This window comes from Artibeus jamaicensis, unplaced genomic scaffold (assembly GCF_021234435.1).
Source record: "Artibeus jamaicensis isolate MK-2021 breed Jamaican fruit bat unplaced genomic scaffold, CSHL_Jam_final scaffold_1964, whole genome shotgun sequence".
Lineage (NCBI taxonomy): Eukaryota > Metazoa > Chordata > Mammalia > Chiroptera > Phyllostomidae > Artibeus > Artibeus jamaicensis.
In genome coordinates this window covers 6,204,943-6,221,943 of record NW_026522030.1, presented here as the reverse complement: position 1 = coordinate 6,221,943, position 17,001 = coordinate 6,204,943, and the positions used below count along the sequence as shown (strand labels likewise).

General features: G+C 41.2%; 1 protein-coding gene across 7 annotated transcripts in view; it reads right to left on the bottom strand.

Moving 5' to 3' along the window:
- Positions 1 to 16,797, bottom strand: part of TNC (tenascin C) — a 95,510-nt gene extending 78,713 nt beyond the window's left edge. For 2 of the 7 annotated variants that reach the window (XM_053656483.1, XM_053656482.1), the window contains exon 1: positions 16,529 to 16,794. The gene's annotated coding sequence lies outside the window, so the exon portion shown is untranslated. Of the gene's footprint in view, positions 1 to 16,528 lie in introns of all 7 variants that reach the window. The other 5 variants (XM_053656478.1, XM_053656480.1, XM_037139457.2 and 2 more) reach the window with 5 other exon arrangements.
- Positions 16,798 to 17,001: the final 204 nt, after the last annotated feature.

The following is a 17,001-nucleotide window of genomic DNA, read 5'->3' as shown; positions in this document are numbered from 1 at the left end:
CAGATAAAGTTTTTTTCAGGTAAGGTCAAGTTAAAGGAGTTCATCATCACCAAGCCCTTATTATATGAAATATTGGAATTTATCTAAGAAAAAGAAGATAAAAAATATGTACAGTAAAATGACAGCAAACTCACAATCATTAACAAAAACACCTAAAACAAAACAAAAACGAACTAAGCAGACAACTAGAACAGGAACAGAACCACAGATGTGGAGATCACATGGAGGGTTATCAACAGGGGAGTGGGAGGGGGAGAGAGAGGGAAAAGGTAGAGAGAATAAGCAGCATGGATGGTAGGTAGAAAATAGACAGGGGGAGGGTAAGAATAGTATGGGAAATGTAGAAGCCAAAGAATTTATACGTATGACACGTGAACATGAACTAAAGGTGGGGAATGTGGGTGGGAGAGGGTGTGTAGGGTGGAAGGGAGTGAAGGGGGGGAAATGGGACAACTGTAATAACACAATCAATAAAATGTATTTTTTTAAAAAAAGTAAAAACAGTAAAGGGATGGAAAAAGATATTTCATGAAATTGGAAAGGAAAAAAAGGTGAGATATAAATACTTATATCCAGCAAAATAGACTTTAAAACCAAGGCTATAATAAGGGACAAAGGACACTGCATAGATAAAGGCAACAATGTAACAGAAGGATATAACCCTATGCACTTCACACAGGAATACCTAAATATGTAAAGCAAATCTTGATGGACATAAAGGGAGAGATCGACAGAAATATGCTTGTAGTAGGGAATTTTAACACCCCATAGACTTCAATGGATAGATCTTCCAGACAGAAATCAACAAGGAAACAGAGGCCTTAAATGACACTCTAGATCAGCGGCGTCCAAACTTTTGACATCTTTGGGCCACGCTGGAAGAAAAAGAGTTGTCTTGGGCCACGTATTAAATGTACTGTGACATAGAATCACAAAAAAAAAATCTCATAATATTTTAAGTAAATATTTGACTTTATGTTGGGCTGCATTCATAGCCATCCTGAGCTGCATGCAGCCTATGGGCCATAGGTTGGACACCTCTGCTCTAGATCAAAAGGATTTAATTGATACCTTCAGAGTATTTCATCTCAAAGCAGCAGAATTACATTCTTTTCAAGTGCACGTGGAATGTTTTCCATGATAGACCACATGTTAGGACACAAAACAAGTCTCAATAAATTTACGAAGATTAAAATCATATCAAGCATCTTCTTTGACCATGAACATAGCTATGAAACTAAAAATCAATCACAAGAAGAAAACTGAAAAATACAAACAGACTTGGAAGCTAAATAACATTATTAAACAATGAGTGGGTTAGCAATGTGACTAAGGAAGAATCAAAAGATACCTTGAAACAAATGAAAATGAGAAGAAACTACTTGAAATCTTTGGAACACAGTGAAGGCAGTTCTAAGAGGGAAATTCATAGCATTACAGGCCTATCTCAAGAAACTAGAAAAAGATCAAATAAACAATCTAACTTTACACTTAAAGGAACTTGAAAAAGAACAACAAACAAAGCCCAAAGTGACAAACCTTTAACTAGACTTATCAAAAAAAAAGTAGAGAAGATCCAAATTTAAAAAAACAGAAACAAAGGAGGAGAAGTAACAATGGACACCAAAGAAATATGAAGGATTACAAGAAAATATTACAAACAACTATATGCCAACAAATTGGACAATCCAGACAAAATGAATTAGTTCCTAGAAACACACAATTTTCTAAAACTAAATCAAGAAGAATCAGAGAATCAGAGAGAAAGATTACACCTAGTGAAATTGAAGCAGTAATTAGAAAAATTACAACACACAAAGCACCGATCAATGGCTTCACAGGTACTTGAATTTTACCAAATATTTCAAGAAGAACTAACATCCCTCCTTCTCAAACTTTTCCAAAAAGTTCAAGAGGAAGGAAGATCCCCAAGCTCATTTTACAAGGTCAGCATTATCCTAATTATAAAACCAGATAAAGATACTACAAAAAAAGAAAATTATAGGTGAATAGCTCTAATGAACATAAATGCTAAAACTTTCAATAAAATATTAGCAAACCAAATACAGAAATGCATCAAAAAGATCATATACTATTATCAAGTGGAATTTATTCCAGTGATGCAGTGTTAACATAGTATTTGTAAATCAATGAATGTGATACAGCACATAAATGAAATGAAGGGTAAAAACCAAATGATCATATGAACAGATGCAGAAATGGCATTTGATGAAATCCAGCACCCATTTATGATAAAAGCTCTCAGAAAAGTGGCAATAGAGGGAGCATACCTAAATGTAATAAAGTCCATTTATGACATACTCACTGCAAGCATTGTACTCAATGGGCAAAAACTACAAGGGTTCCCTTTAAGATCAGGAACAAGACAGGTTGTCTACTTTGACTTTTCTTAATCAACATAGTTCTGGAAGTCCTGGCCAAAACAATCAGACAAGAAGTAGAAACAAAAGGCTTCCAAATTGGAAAGGAAGAAGTAAAACTGTCATTATTCACAGATGATATGATACTGTACATAGAAAACCCTAAAGATTCCAAGATTCTAGTAAAACCCTAAAGATTCTAGTGCCAAGAAAGTACTAAAACAGATAAATAAATTCAGTAAAGTAGCAGGATACACAATTAAAATACAGAAATCACTTGCATTTTTATATGCCAATAATGACCCATCAGAAAGAAAAATTAAGAAAACAATCCAATTCACATTTGCTTCAAAAAGAAAAAAATACTTAGGAATAATTGAACCAAGAATATAAAAGACATGTAACTGGAAAATTATGACATTATAGACAGAAACTGAAGAAGATACAAATAAGTAGATGCATATAACATGGATAGGGAGAATTAACATCATTAAAATGTCCATACTACCCAAAGCAGTCTATAGACTCAGTGCAATTTCTATCAATATACCAATGATATGTTTCACGGAATTAGACCAAATATTCCAAAAATTTATGTGGAACCACAAAAGACCCCAAATAGCAATGGCAATCTTGATAAAAAAGAACAAAGTTGAAGCCAGGTGTTGAAAGACAAATACCATATGATCTCACCTTTTAACAGGAAGCTAAACAACAAAACAAACAAGCAAGCAAAATAAAAACAAAGACACTGAAATAGAGAACAGGGGGACAACAACCAGAGGGGAGAGGGGAGGGAATTTCAGGGGAAAAAGGGAGGGATTTAGAGGAACAAGTGTAAAGGACACATGGACAACAGCTAAGGGGGGTAGAAATGGGAGGGAGTTGGGGAGCACGGGGTGGGGAGCTGGGAAAGGAGTAAAAGGCAGAAAACTGTACTTGAAAAATAATTAAATTTAAAAAAAAAGAAAGAAAACAAAGTTAGAGGAATCATGCTACCTAATATTAAACTATACTATAAGGCAGGGGTATCAATCTCATTTTCACTGGGCACCAGATCAGCCTCATGGTTGCTTTCAAAGGGCCAAATGAAATTTCAACTCCTTAACTGTTAGGGAGTAGTTACATTTATACAGTCCTAAAATTATTTTGGCCTTTTGAAGGCAACCATGAGGCTGACGTGGCCCCCAGTGAAAATGAATTCGACACTCTTGCTATAAGGTCATAGTAATCAAAACAGTATGGTACTGGCATAAAAACAGACATACAGATCAATGGAACAGAATAGAAAGCCCAGAAATAAATCCACACCTTTATAGTCAATTAACATTTGACAGAGGAGGCAAGCACATACAATGGGCTAAAGATAGTTTATTCAATAAACAGTGTTGGGAATATTGGACAGGTACATGCAGAAAAATGAAACTAGACAACCTTCTTATGCCTCACACAAGAATAAATTTAAAATGGATTGAAGACTTAAATGTTAGACCTGAAACCATAAAAATCCTAGAAGAAAACATAGGCACTAAAATCTCAGACATTACTTGTAGCATCTTTTTTCTGATATATCTCTTCAGGCAATGAGAAAAGAAAAATAAACAAATGAGGCTATATCAAACTAAAAACTTTTTGCACTACAAAGGAAACCATCAACAAAATTTTTAAAAATCCCCCTAAATGGGAGAATGTATTTACTGATACATGTGGTAAGGGTTAATATAAAAAATTTGTAAAGAACTTATAAAACTGAACACCAACAACACCAAATAGTTTGGTCAAAAATGGGCAAAGGACTTGAATAGATATTTCTCCAAAGAGGATATACAGATGGCCAATAGACATGTGAAAAGATGATCAATGTCATTAATCATCAAAGAAATGTAAATTAAAACCAAATGAGATATCATCTCACACATGTCAGAATGGCTATCAGCAATAAATCAATAAAAAACAAGTGCTGATGAGGATGTTGAGAATCCTTTTGCACTATTGGTGGGAATGCAGATTGGTGTAGCCACTGTGGAAAGCAGCATGCAGTTACCTCAAAAAATTAAGAATGGAGCTGCCTTATGACCCAGCACTTCTGGGAATATATCTAAAGAAACCTGAAACGCTACTTCAAAAGAAAATATGCACTGTACATTCATTGCAGCATTATTTACAATAGCCAAGATTTGGAAGTAGCCTAAGTGTCCATCAGTGGACGAGTGGATAAAACAACTCAGGTACATTTACACAATGGAATACTACTCAGCAATAGAAAAGAAGAAAATTTTACCCTTTGTAACAGTATGGAAGGGACTGGAGAACATTGTGTAAGTGAAATAAGCCAGTCAGAGAAAGACAAATATCATATGATTTCACTCATAGGTAGAATCTAATGAACAAACTGAACTAACAAGCAAGATATAGACAGACTCATAGATAGAGAGGCTGACAGCTCTTGGGGGTGGGTTGTGGGGTGGAAGGATTGAGCAAAAAAGTAAAAGAACTCGTGGACACAGACAACAGTGTGGTGATTGCAGAAGTGAGAACAGTGGATGGAGGTGGGCAAGAGTATAAGGGGGATAAATGGTAATGGAAAAATACAATAAAAATAAACTATTAAAAAGAAGAATAAATGAACAAATAAATCAGGAAAGGGAGAAAACCCCTTCGAGACAGTTTCATTCCATTTAGCATATGGCAGAAAATCAAGAAATTTGGCCCGAGGGAGATAGTGAGGGGCAAAGTGGGATGAATCACACAAATGAATGCTTCTAGCATTTTTTTATGCTTCCTTCAGGTATATAGTTTGGCACGTTTTTGGAGGAGGACTTATGAGAAGAGTACTTCTATTTCAATTTCTTTATATGTATAAGTATAATAATACCCAACTTGCTAGGTTCTGGTGATTGAAAATTATGTATATAAATTCAGTATACTGACTGGCAGGAGTCAGCAGACTTTTTTTAAGTGACCAGATAGCAAATATTAGATTTCAGTCAGATGCTCTCTGTCACAACTCAACTTTCCTATTGTAGAGGAAGTACACATAGACATGGCATAAATGAATAAGGCTGTGTTCCAATAAAACTTTACTTACAAAAGTAGGCCACTACACATTACATGGTGACCTTTGTTGGGCTATAGTAGTTAATAAATGACAAGTATTGAGTATAAAACCAAATATAGATTGAACTAGACAAAAATGAAAGTGATCTTTTGTTAGAGCCTACTATATACCTGTTTTGTGCCAAGGCTTACACTAGATGTTTTTGTTATACATGCCATCATCTATCTCGTCATTTGTCATGGTGACCTGGTGAGATAGGTATTATTATACCTAGTTAGAAGTTAAATTGATACTCAGGGAGGATCAGTAACTGGCCTAAGAGGCAGAGCCAGCTTTTGGACTTTTAACTACTACACTGGCTTGACTCATCAAGCAACTTCTTGCAGTTTATAAAGATGAAAACTTAAATCAGCACTGCTTGGTAACAGGAGAGATTAGAACCCTAGCAGACCCCTTCACCTTTCATTTTCTATACCTTCAGCAGCAATGTGGTAGCTATCCACATGTAAGCACTGAAATGTTTGACCTCTGTCTTCCTCCCAGAGGCTCTGGCAGGAGCTCAAGTTTTATACACTTCCCCTTTGGAGAAGGCTTTAGCCAAGGTGTACTGTTTGCAAGTGCTTATTAGCTTCTAGGAAGATGTTGGCAAGTTTCTTTTGGCCTGAGGTGGGGTTCCAGAATCTCCTGAGGCCTGGCTGTACTCATTGATCAACTTAGCCAAAAAGTGATGTTAGTTAGGGTGACAGCCTGCTTGTCTCTTCCTCTAGAGCTGGGGTTTCCTGCTCTGGGCATGCCTGTTTTGGCCCAAATGGTTTGTTTGGCTTATTACAGTAGGTCTAGATGAGGAAGAACAAATTTACAGTACTTTTAAAATCTACAAAGCCTTGTGCTCTGGTGCAGAATTTACCAGACTATATCCCAAGATATTAGGTACATGTCCTGTGGGAAAGGTTATTTACAGCCAAAAAAGTTAGGGGATGCTGCACAAAACAAAGCCAAATAGATTAACTGCTATGGGATATCACAGATCATGAACTCTTCTACCCTAAATCTCCCATTGGCTTCTAATCACACTCAGGATAAAATCCTAATTCCTACCTACTGCCTACAGAGTTCATTTCCTCATTTCACTCAGATCTCTGCTCAAGTGTCACCTCAATGTACTACCCTGTCTCAAAGAGGCCCCCCACACCACCAGTACTGCCCACTCCCTTACCATATTTTATATTTCTTCTTAGCAAATATCTACCTGTAATTGTACTATGACGTTATTTGATTCCTTTTTATTGTCTGTCTCCTTCCACCCTAATGTAAGCTCCACAAATACAAAGACTTTACATATCTTGTTTTCTACTGTATACCTTAGAACATAGGGACATACTGAATGGACACAGGAAGTATGAAATTCCAGAATAGGACACAGTGTCAGGTATTCCTCAAACCCTTTTGGTCACAGAACACTTTTCGAGGTGTGTCTCATGAGAGTGCTCCACAGGGTGCACTTTTGGGAACTGCCTGTTTAATGGAGTTTTATTACAAAGAACCATTTCAACAACTGGTAACAATGGTAGTTCAACATTCATAGCGAGTGCCAGTTTGTGTGCTGAGCAGTGCACTTACATTACATCATTTAATATGCATTATAACCTTAGAAAGTAGGTGCTACTATTTTTCCTTTCATACAGATGAGAAAAATGGGACTTATTAGAGAAGTTCAGTAGCTTGGACAAAATCAGATAACAAGCAGACAGCAAGCTTTGGAACATAGAACTTTCTAATGCTAAAGCCATACTTTCAGTTATATCCAGTCATTCCTCTGGGCTGTTAATTTCTCCATGTCCTACAATAGGGAAATCTTTGTCTGCATTCCTTTTTTTGAGCCCTTTCCTTCCTTCCACTAGTTGTAGACAGATCCTCCTTATAAAGTCCAGATTTTTCTATCTCTTGTGACTCAGCCTCAAATCCCCAGACAGGCCTCCTCTGTCCTTGGTACTGGTTTTCCAAACTCCCAAGTAGTGCTTGCTTTGATTCTGGGGGTCACCTCTGAAAGCAAAGACATTCCTTGAAGTTTGTATCCTGAGATGGTTTCCTGTCCCTAGACTGTGCTGGCTTCCTCCTGTCATGTATTGTGACATCAGTCTGCACAGTTGAGAGCTTGGAGGGCAAAGAAAGCATGAAAACAACCTCACTGTCTGGGTTTTCCAAACACACTCTGGTGAGGAAGGGGAAGTCCAAATCTGGGAAACAGCAAGGACTGCTGTCTGTGGTTGAAAATTAATTTTACTCCAGTTGTACTCAATTACAGATAAAGTGGATACAGAATTCTCATTCCAAGAACATTAGTGGCAAGAGGCATTAACTTATGAGTGAACAGGCAATTCCAGAATGACATAGTAATGATAGAGAAATACATGGGGTGGAATGAGGTGACAGGAAAGGGTCATCTCACCTACCTGGAGAAAGTGAATTCTGAGCTGAATTTTAAAAGGTGATTATGAGTAGGTAAAAAGCATAGGGAAGGGCATTCTAGGAAAGAGGGAATAGCACTTGGCACACAAAGCATGAAATGGTTGGTTGGTATAGAGAGCATGAATTATAGCTGAAGTATAAGGTCTGTTTGGAGACCAGGAGCCAGATCATGGAAAACACTAAACACCAGGGTGATAATTTGAATTTTTCCTGTGGCCAGAAGAGAACCATTTGAAAATCTTTAGGTTCCGGAGCAATGTGCCATCTACAATCTAAGGCTGGTGGATGGAGGCCAGTGGGGACACTGTTGCAGTGGTCCATCTGTGAGATGCCACAGCCTGAATGGGGTGATGATGGTGGGGATGAGGAGGCAGGGATTTAGTTGTCAAGACAGAGGAGTCCAAAAGATCTGGTGTATGGTAAGTTAGTAAAAAATGTGGAGAGGGAGATGGAGTTAATCCTAGATTTCAGTCTTCATCATATCTGCTAAGAGAGGAATAGGTTAGGGAGAAGCACAATGGATCAGTTTCAGTTTTGGTCACTTTGCATGTCATGCCTTTGAATGAAATACATTTGAAGCCCTTGCCTTGGAAGATTGTACCCTGGGGTGATATTCAAAAGGAATCGTGGTTCCCTAATGAGCTATAACATTTAATACAAAACACCTGGTTTCCCCTTAGAAATGAATGGGAAGATTAAGTAAGACACCATTTTCCTTAGTGGCCTCCATATTATTGATTGCTTGCAATAGAAGTGCAGGTGTGTTGGATGAATTTGACATTGATGAGTTGACAGAAAATAGTGACATTGGAGTGTTGGAAGCAGTGGCAGGCAAACTCTGAGATGGTTCCCAATGATAAGCTTCTTGCTTTGCAAATTCCATGTAATTTTCTCCTTGAGTGTGGGATGATGTAAGGTAATGGCATGTCACTTGCACTATTAGGCTACACAATATTGTGATGTCTGTCTTGCTTGCAGGCCCTCTTGCTCCCTTGCTGGCTTTGATAAAGCAAGTGTCAATGGGGAAGAGGCCCATGTGGAAGGAAGTGGCGGTGGCCTTGGGCCCACAGCCAGCAAGGAACGGAGGTGCTCAGTCCAACAGTCCTGAAGGAACTGAATCCGGCCAACAGGCACATGAGTGAGCTTGGAAGCTAATCCTTCCCCACTTGAACCTTCAGATAAGACCTCAATCCTGGCCAATCCTGTGTTTGTAGCCGCCTAAGAGACCATTAGGTAGAGAGGCCACCTGAGCAGTGCTTGGAATCCTCACCTACAGAAACTGTAACACAATCAATGTGTGTGGTCGGAAGCCACTGCATTTTGTGGTATTTTGTTACACAGAAGCAGATAACTAATACAGAGGACTCCTCAGCTCAGTATGTGCCAAAGCTATTCAAAGGATAAAACTCTGTTAGTGTTTCCTTTTTAAACAATTTATTAATTCTGACACTTTTTATATTGTCTCTGTCTTCTAAGGGCAAGAGTCAAAACACCTAGGACTCAACCCTGACCCTGCTGCCAACTAGCAAGAAATCTGAGACGTCAACTTTTTGTAAGTCTCAGTTTTACCATCCTTAAAATAAAGGGAGTTAAAGTAGGCCACCAATTTACAAAACTTTCTTTTTTGTTGTTACAGAACTCTTTTATTAAATGACATTTCATGAGGAAGTTCAGTGTACAACAGAGATCAAAGTAGAGGTGTTTTAGCTGAAATGAGGTCAAGCCTCCCCACCTCCTGATGGCAGCCCTGAAATCACCTCTGAGGAGTCTTTTAAACCCAGTGGTCAAGCCCCTGGCTTAGAGATTACTGATGAGCCCTTTTGGTTTCAATATTCTGTGCATTTTAGGGGGATTTTTTTTGAAAAAACAACCTATGTGTAAGTTAGATCAGTGATTTTCAACCAGTGTGCTGGAATTTTTGGAACATGCGACACCTGACTGTTGAGTCAGGGGCACTGACCTCTTCTCCTTCAGATTAAAAAAACGATGATGGGCAACACAATAATAGCCATCTAGTGTGAGTGAATCCAATTATACCTGTTTTTGTCAGGTTGGCAAAAATATATATTTTTGGCGTGCCACAGAATTTTAGTAATTAGTTTATGTGTTCCATGAACTGAATGAGGTTGAAAATCGCTGAGTTAGATCACTGTTCTGTGACAGCACTGTATCGGGCTACCTCTGTGTGACCATCCCAGGTCCCAGTGGGAAAACACCTCAGAGAGCAGGTCACTTCCCTCTGGGGAAGCACTGCAGGTGTGTCTGCCCACCTGACTTCCTGAGTCAGGTGGGCTCCCTCTGTTGCATCAAAGCTCCTCGTCCCTGGGTGAAATGCCACGGCTTCCTTGTCTGGAAGCACTCGCGTGTGTCAGTGCTAATGCTGTTGCTGAAATTTTGTATCTTGGTGCCTGCATTCTGGCTGGCAGGGAGTCCACTGTTGCTCTGGGCTCCCTTGTCTGGGCGGTGGTGTGTTGCTTCTGCAGGGAGGTGACGTGTGTCCATGCGGCACTGCACGCTCAGCCGAGTTCCCCAGTGCTCAGCTATGAGCCAGGATTTCCCTATGCTGCATTTGTAGGCTGAGTTTTGAACAAAAATATACTGACTTGCACTCAAACTCACTCTCCGCCATCTATCTTTCTCACCACCAAGTATGGTTTTATCTCTGAACCCATCGTGGGGGGTGAAATTTGAGCTCCTATTCTTCCAAAGTATCCCTTTACCTAAAGTCCACCGTAGGCGAGTCTTTTATTTGTGTTAAGTATTTGCTCTCAGTACCAAACTGCCCTTTAATAATGTAAATGCTTTTTTTCTAGCAAGTCTTCTGCTGTTTCTAACCCCTTTTTATCAACTAAAAAATGGGAATCATCCCTGAGTGCTGAGTGGCATAGTGGGGGAAAAAAAGCACAATTTGGGGAGTCGGGTCTGGGGAAGAACCCCAGTCTACCACTTTCTACTTTGTGCAGTTGATAGCATTTCCAGGTCTCAGTTCACTTAGTGTAAAATAATACATAGTTGCTGAGAGAATCTGGGAGTGAAACACAGAAAAGTTACTTTATACATTCATAAATTTATGAGTATCCTACTTTTTAACACTTATTTGGCACATGCATATGCTTCATAAATCATAGAACACAGTTAGGAAGCAAAGCGGTGCTGTGCTATTATTGCTCCATTTCCTTGGGGACAGGAGAGCTGTTCTTCAACAATACCCTCCCCAGGGCCTGATACCTGCCTGCAGGTGGCTGGGCTTTGGGGATAAAAAGCTTCAGTAGACATAGTTCCTGCCTCACTGAGGTACTTGACCTCAAAGGCATACAATCAGGTGGAGGGGGAGCCCATCATCAATTTTGATGCAAGAAGGTCAGTAGGGGAAGCGGAGAAGTCTGTGGGAACCAGGAAATGGGGGTGTACGCCAGCCAGCAGGGCATGCAGCTTCACTAAGGCAGCATGTGCTTATGCATGAACCTGTGTGCTCCGGGTCTCAGGGTGGTAGGCGGGATGAGTCGTGGGTCAGGCTCCATTCTCCTCCAGCTCAGAGCTCAGAAGAGGAAACATATGACACTAGAAATCACACACTATTTAATTAGTTTTTGCTACAAGTGAAATCTGAAGGAGCAAGTTGCAGATCGCAATGGTGGCAACCCCGCAGAAGAGAATGCTAGGGTCTGTAAGACAAGCCTTTGACTCTTTGTTAGCTGTGCTGTGTCCAGCCCTCTCTGGTGTCTGTCAGAGGGTGAATAGAATTATGGTTCTGAGCACGACTTGCTTTACCATACTAGTTATAAACACTTGCTTGGGATTTGGAACTGGCTCTGAGTTCAGGCTCCAGCCAGAAATATCTGTGTGGTGTCGGGGAAGCTGCTTAAACTTTCACAGCCTTAGGTTCCCCATGTTTAAATAGAGAGGGGCGATCATACTTGTGGAAACAATTGTGGGTGATTAAATGGCATAGTGTGTGTAGATTACTCAATAAATATTAGCTGTTATGATCATTCCTCCTAGATGAACTTTTTCATTCATATAGAAGTCATTCATATAGAAGTTAGTAGCAGCCAACTCACCTCCTCCAGGGTAAGAGTTCATCAGTGGTTAATTCAGAAGCAAAGCAATCTACTCAGAACTTACGAAATATTTCTGGCTCTTGATGCAGTGTTTGGAGAGGGTTAAAGGGCCAGCCAAAGCTAATTACGTTACTATGGCTGCATAATTAAGGACCTATGAATTTCAGGAAATTTCAAAAATTTGAGCTAACTTGGCATGAAATAATTATTTGTAATTTTCACTAACAAATAGACTAAAAATAGACATGGAAGGGATTTTCCATTTATAATCTACTTTCAACATGAGCATTTTCCTTCTATTCACTGATGCAGGGCCAAAGGAAGTAATTAAGTGCTGAAGTAGGTTGGTGCTGGAGTTAAGGAGAGGCCAGCAGTATGAGATAGGGGAGAAAAACAAAAATAATTTCTAGGCTTAATGGCATAACTTGGAAAACGAAAGAAGTCTGGTCACCAAGGTTATAATCAGGTAGGAATACAGATTTTTCTCCTAGGTGAGGCCACTGCTGTTTTTGCCTGGGGTGAAATTATTGCCTGGAGTTTGAGAGAGGGGTGTTCCTCCTTGGAGAGGAGACATCATCTAATGTTTTCCACGAGTTGAAGGTGTTCGTCTCCTCCTGGCTGGAGTTTAGATTCGAGGGATTCCCTGTAATCTTCTCAAAGTGGGAAGTGATTGAATCATAACCCTTATCTCTGAGGCTACAAGAGAATTTGTGGCTCAGAGCCTATAACCATTTCCCGATGGTCCCAGGGTTTACTGCCCCAAGTCTGCACACCAGTTAGCCCCTTTAAAACCAGGTGTGCAGTTCACCTGGCTTTCAGAGAGCGTTCAGGTACAGGGACAGCCCTGCTTTCCCAGTCAGCTCCCACCTGTAGACATGGCGATGTGGGTGCCAACTTTTCTGTGATGAAAATCAGCAGTAGTGACCTCGTCGCCACCTCTTGTGTCATTCTTCTCTCTCTCTCGGGGCCGAAATGTGAACTTTTCTGTTTCCAGGCAGACAAGTGCCCTACATGAGTTGACCTTTTCTGAGCACCCTGAAAAATGATATATGCCGGGCTATTCTGTAAAATCAATAGACAGCAATGCTGGTCGGGGGCTTCTCTACTGTCTCAGCCAATTACTGAGAGACAGACATTGTTTAAGGCTCTGTAAGAGGTAAGCCCCAGCTGACTCCAGGAGACAGGCAGCACAGTGGAAAGAATGGGAGAGTTTTAGTCAGAAGCTCTGGGTTCAAAGCCAACTCTGCTCCTCACTTACGGAAAACCCTCAGATGAGTCACTTAACTTCCTTGAGCCTCGTTTCTTTTTGGTCATAAAATGGAGCTAGTCATTCATAACTTACAGTGTTAGAGTATGAATTGTGAAAAGCCATAGGCAAACCTTTCTATCACACATGCAATACGTAACCCTCATTATTAACTAGTTTGATGTACCACCACAAAGGGAATGAGTGTTAAGAGTCAACTAAATGTTTGTTACCTACTTTGGCTCTTCAGCATGGAGGGACATGTGTTTTAAGCTGGCTGGATATTTTTTCCCTATGAGAAAGCATGGCAGTGTGTCTATAGAAACCCAAGGGGAAGGGGGGATAAGTGTTCTGAGTTCTTTGTGAGCATTAGAAAGGGTAGGATTAAGAGGGATGTGTTTTTCATTCTGTCAGCTTGAATTCCCTTTCCAAATTCCATTCTGGTTATATGATCAGGCTACCGCTGTATTTATGGGTGGCCACAGTCTGGCTAGAGGGGCAGATTTAGTTGGAAAGGAAGTTTATTCCTTCTAAAGGTAGTTCAAGAAACAGCCGCATTCAGCAGGTACGTGGTGAAATATGCTTCTGATTTGGGGATCAGGGGGACATAGGTCTGAAAACTGGCTTCATCCCTCTGAAACTCAAGAAAATTCATTTTCTTTGCTTTTCAAGCTATGTCTTTGTCTAATTAGGTATAGTCCCTTTCTCAGAGACATGTGGCTATTTAGTGAGATTATATACGCAAAGGGCCTATATGTTAGAGAATAGGGTTTTCATTGTTATCTTTATAATGATAACAATAGGGTTTTGGCTATTGTCATCATTAAGTTAATTAAAATTATCACCCTTCATTTACCATTTTAAACTTCCCACATATATTCCTGTCGACTGTATTATTTGGGACATTTCTCTGACTTTCATTAGAGGTGAGGATTTGGAGGGGCGTGGGTCCTCATCAAATGCAGAACTGCACCCTAAAATCGCACTGCCTGACTTCATGATATTTAACTATGTTTGGTGAGTTCAAGACTCTGTGGAAATGTTCCGGAGGCTGGGGAGTTGTATGGCGAGTTTTTGATCTCCCACCCCCATTTCAACCCAATTAGCCTATATTTACCTGTCATATATTGGGGTTTTGCCCTCAATTTCATTTCACAGATATTTTCATTGCTAAAAGGGGTTGGAAACCACCATCTTAGAACATTATCTGGTCTTGGACAAGTCCTAGTAAACTGATAAGCAATAGCACCAAGAGAAGCTTCCAATTTATTGAGCTCTTACTACCTGCCAGGTACTGTGCCAACATTTTGCCATATTATCTCATCTGAGTGTCACAGAGCTATACAAAATTAAAATTGCCACTCTCTTAAGTGGATGACAAAGCTGAGGGCTAAAATGTCAGTAACTTCTTGGGGGTTAGGGAGACAGTGGGAAATAAGACAGGAAAACAAGGCTTTTCAAATGCAGCATAAGAAAAACTTTAGCAACTCTTAAGTTTGGTAGCATCCCTTTCGATCTTTATCCAATTCAGACTGTTTGAGAAAATGGGAGAATATACACAGTGTGTACCCTCGTCTTCTCCCAAACACTGTCACCTTCCTGCAACTCACAGGGTCAGCGCACACTCACTCACATCTACCCCAAAAGGGCTCGCACACACCCTGTGCTAGCAAACTTCCTGCAGGTTTCTCTAGCCCTGAATGAACCTCTCCCCTGTTCTGTGCTGGGCTTGTCCTGTTGCAGAAAAAGGCAGAAAGCTGGCTGGGGTGGGCAGCAGGTTGCAGTTCTAAAGCACATAGAGAAAAGCACCATGAACAGTGAGGGAGTGATCCACAATAACTGAGAAAGAAGTATTCATTCTTCAAGTGGGATGCTCAGTCCTGCTGTCCCCTCTGGATGGAAAGCATTTCGAAAGAGGCACCCCTCCCCCTCTGGCAGCATTGTACATCACAGCTGACAGCTTTAGAATCTGCAGATGCCCAAACCCCAAACCTCATGCATTCTGGAATCAGAACCCGGCATTCACATCCAGCCCCAGGCATCTCCCTTCTCTCCCAACTTGTGCCAACACAACTGCCTGCTTGCAACATAAAGCCAAGACTCTGACCTGCCAGCCTGGTGAGACACCTCAGACCTGGCAAGATAAAATAACAGGGAGTGGGAGCAGGTGGGCGAGGATCATACAAGAAATGATTGGAGGTTGGCTGAGTGCCCCTCTTTACTTCCAAGGCGATAGCAGTTTTTGGCAGTGCCAACAATGATCCACACTTTCAGTTTTGAGCAATCACTCATTTTCTCTTAATAAAAAGACAGCAGAAGTTACTGTGCCCATTTAGGAGAAGTGGAAACTGAGGCTCAAAAAGGTTTTATGCATTTTCATCAGGGTCACAGGTTTGGTGGTTGGGGTGGGGATATTGAAGGGATTCCCAGCTTCAAAACCTGAACCCTTAGCCCCCTACAGCACCAGGAGGGAGAGGAACCCCTGTGTTTCTTCCATAGCCAGCCAGGGGATTTAGAATTCCCATCCCCAGGAGAATTGGATTCTCAGGGCTTTCTGTGATGCAAGGGAGAGGTGATTCTTGAAAGATATGGGATCCTGCTGGTTGTAAGCACTCCAGACATGTCAGGGTACCCAGTTCAAGTATCAGCAAATTAGGAGATGTCCTCGGGGAGTCCCCCACCCTTCAGAAAAGAAGCTGGTATCCCGCACTCTGGCCTTGCAGCCTGCAGTTATTCACCTGAGCCTAGGAGTCACCCTGTGGCTCCTGTCCCCAGCCCTCATCCCTGTCCATGTCTGACCTCGGGGTGGATGCTGTGAAATGAGGGGGTAGATACAACACTGAAAACTATAAGGCAAGGGCTCTCTAGATGTAAACTTTTATTGTCCGCTCCAGGACAATCCTCTCTGTCAGTCTCCTCCATCCCACCCAGAGTGAGGCTCTGAGCAAGCTTCCACGTCAAAAACCCTGTTTCCTTAACCCTCGCAAAAAAGATTCACAGGTGAAATCAGCCAGGCAGGGAGTGAAGTGAATGTTACTATTTTTCCTCTGAAGAGCAGCACAGATAAAACCTTTTTTCGTTGTTTTTACAGAAAAGTTCCTTCCATGTGTAACTATTCACAGAACTAGAACAAACAGACAAAAGTCTACAAGACTGGAAGGGAGCAAAGAGAAAACAGTCCAGGTACACCCAGATCCCAGCGGGCGCAGATAAAGTAAAAGTTTTGTGCGTATGAAAATGCAACCCATTTGGTACTAGGACGGTGAACAGTATGTCATAACGATCTCTGGTGATCGAGGTGAAACGAACTTACCTTTCCGGAGTTGGAAAAGACCTAGATCCTTGAATGAACCAGCTCCATGGAATCAGTACCTGGAAGTGAGCAGCAGCCGCGGGACTCCCAGGTGCGCTGCCCCCCCAGAGACACGCCACCCCAGGCTGTCTGTGCGCGGAGGAGGGGCGGTGTGTGTGTCTGTGCGGGAGAGCGTCGGACAGTAGGCAGGCTGTGGCCAGTGCAGCCAGCTTTGGCTGGCTTATATAGTGAGCTCCTTCCTCTGTAATGGGACGCCTCGCCTCCAGACATCCTTTCCCACTTTTTCAGTTGGCGAATTAAAGGAACAGCCCTCCCAGCGGAGGAACACGGTTAGCTCATGAAAGACTCTCTCACTGCCTGCTCTCTTCCAGGAAAAGAACCCATTTGCATACAATTTATGGCGAAAGTAGGAATTCCCGCTCCCCTCCCTCCTGCTCCCGACTCAGAACAGCTGTTAGTGATGTGTGATTTTT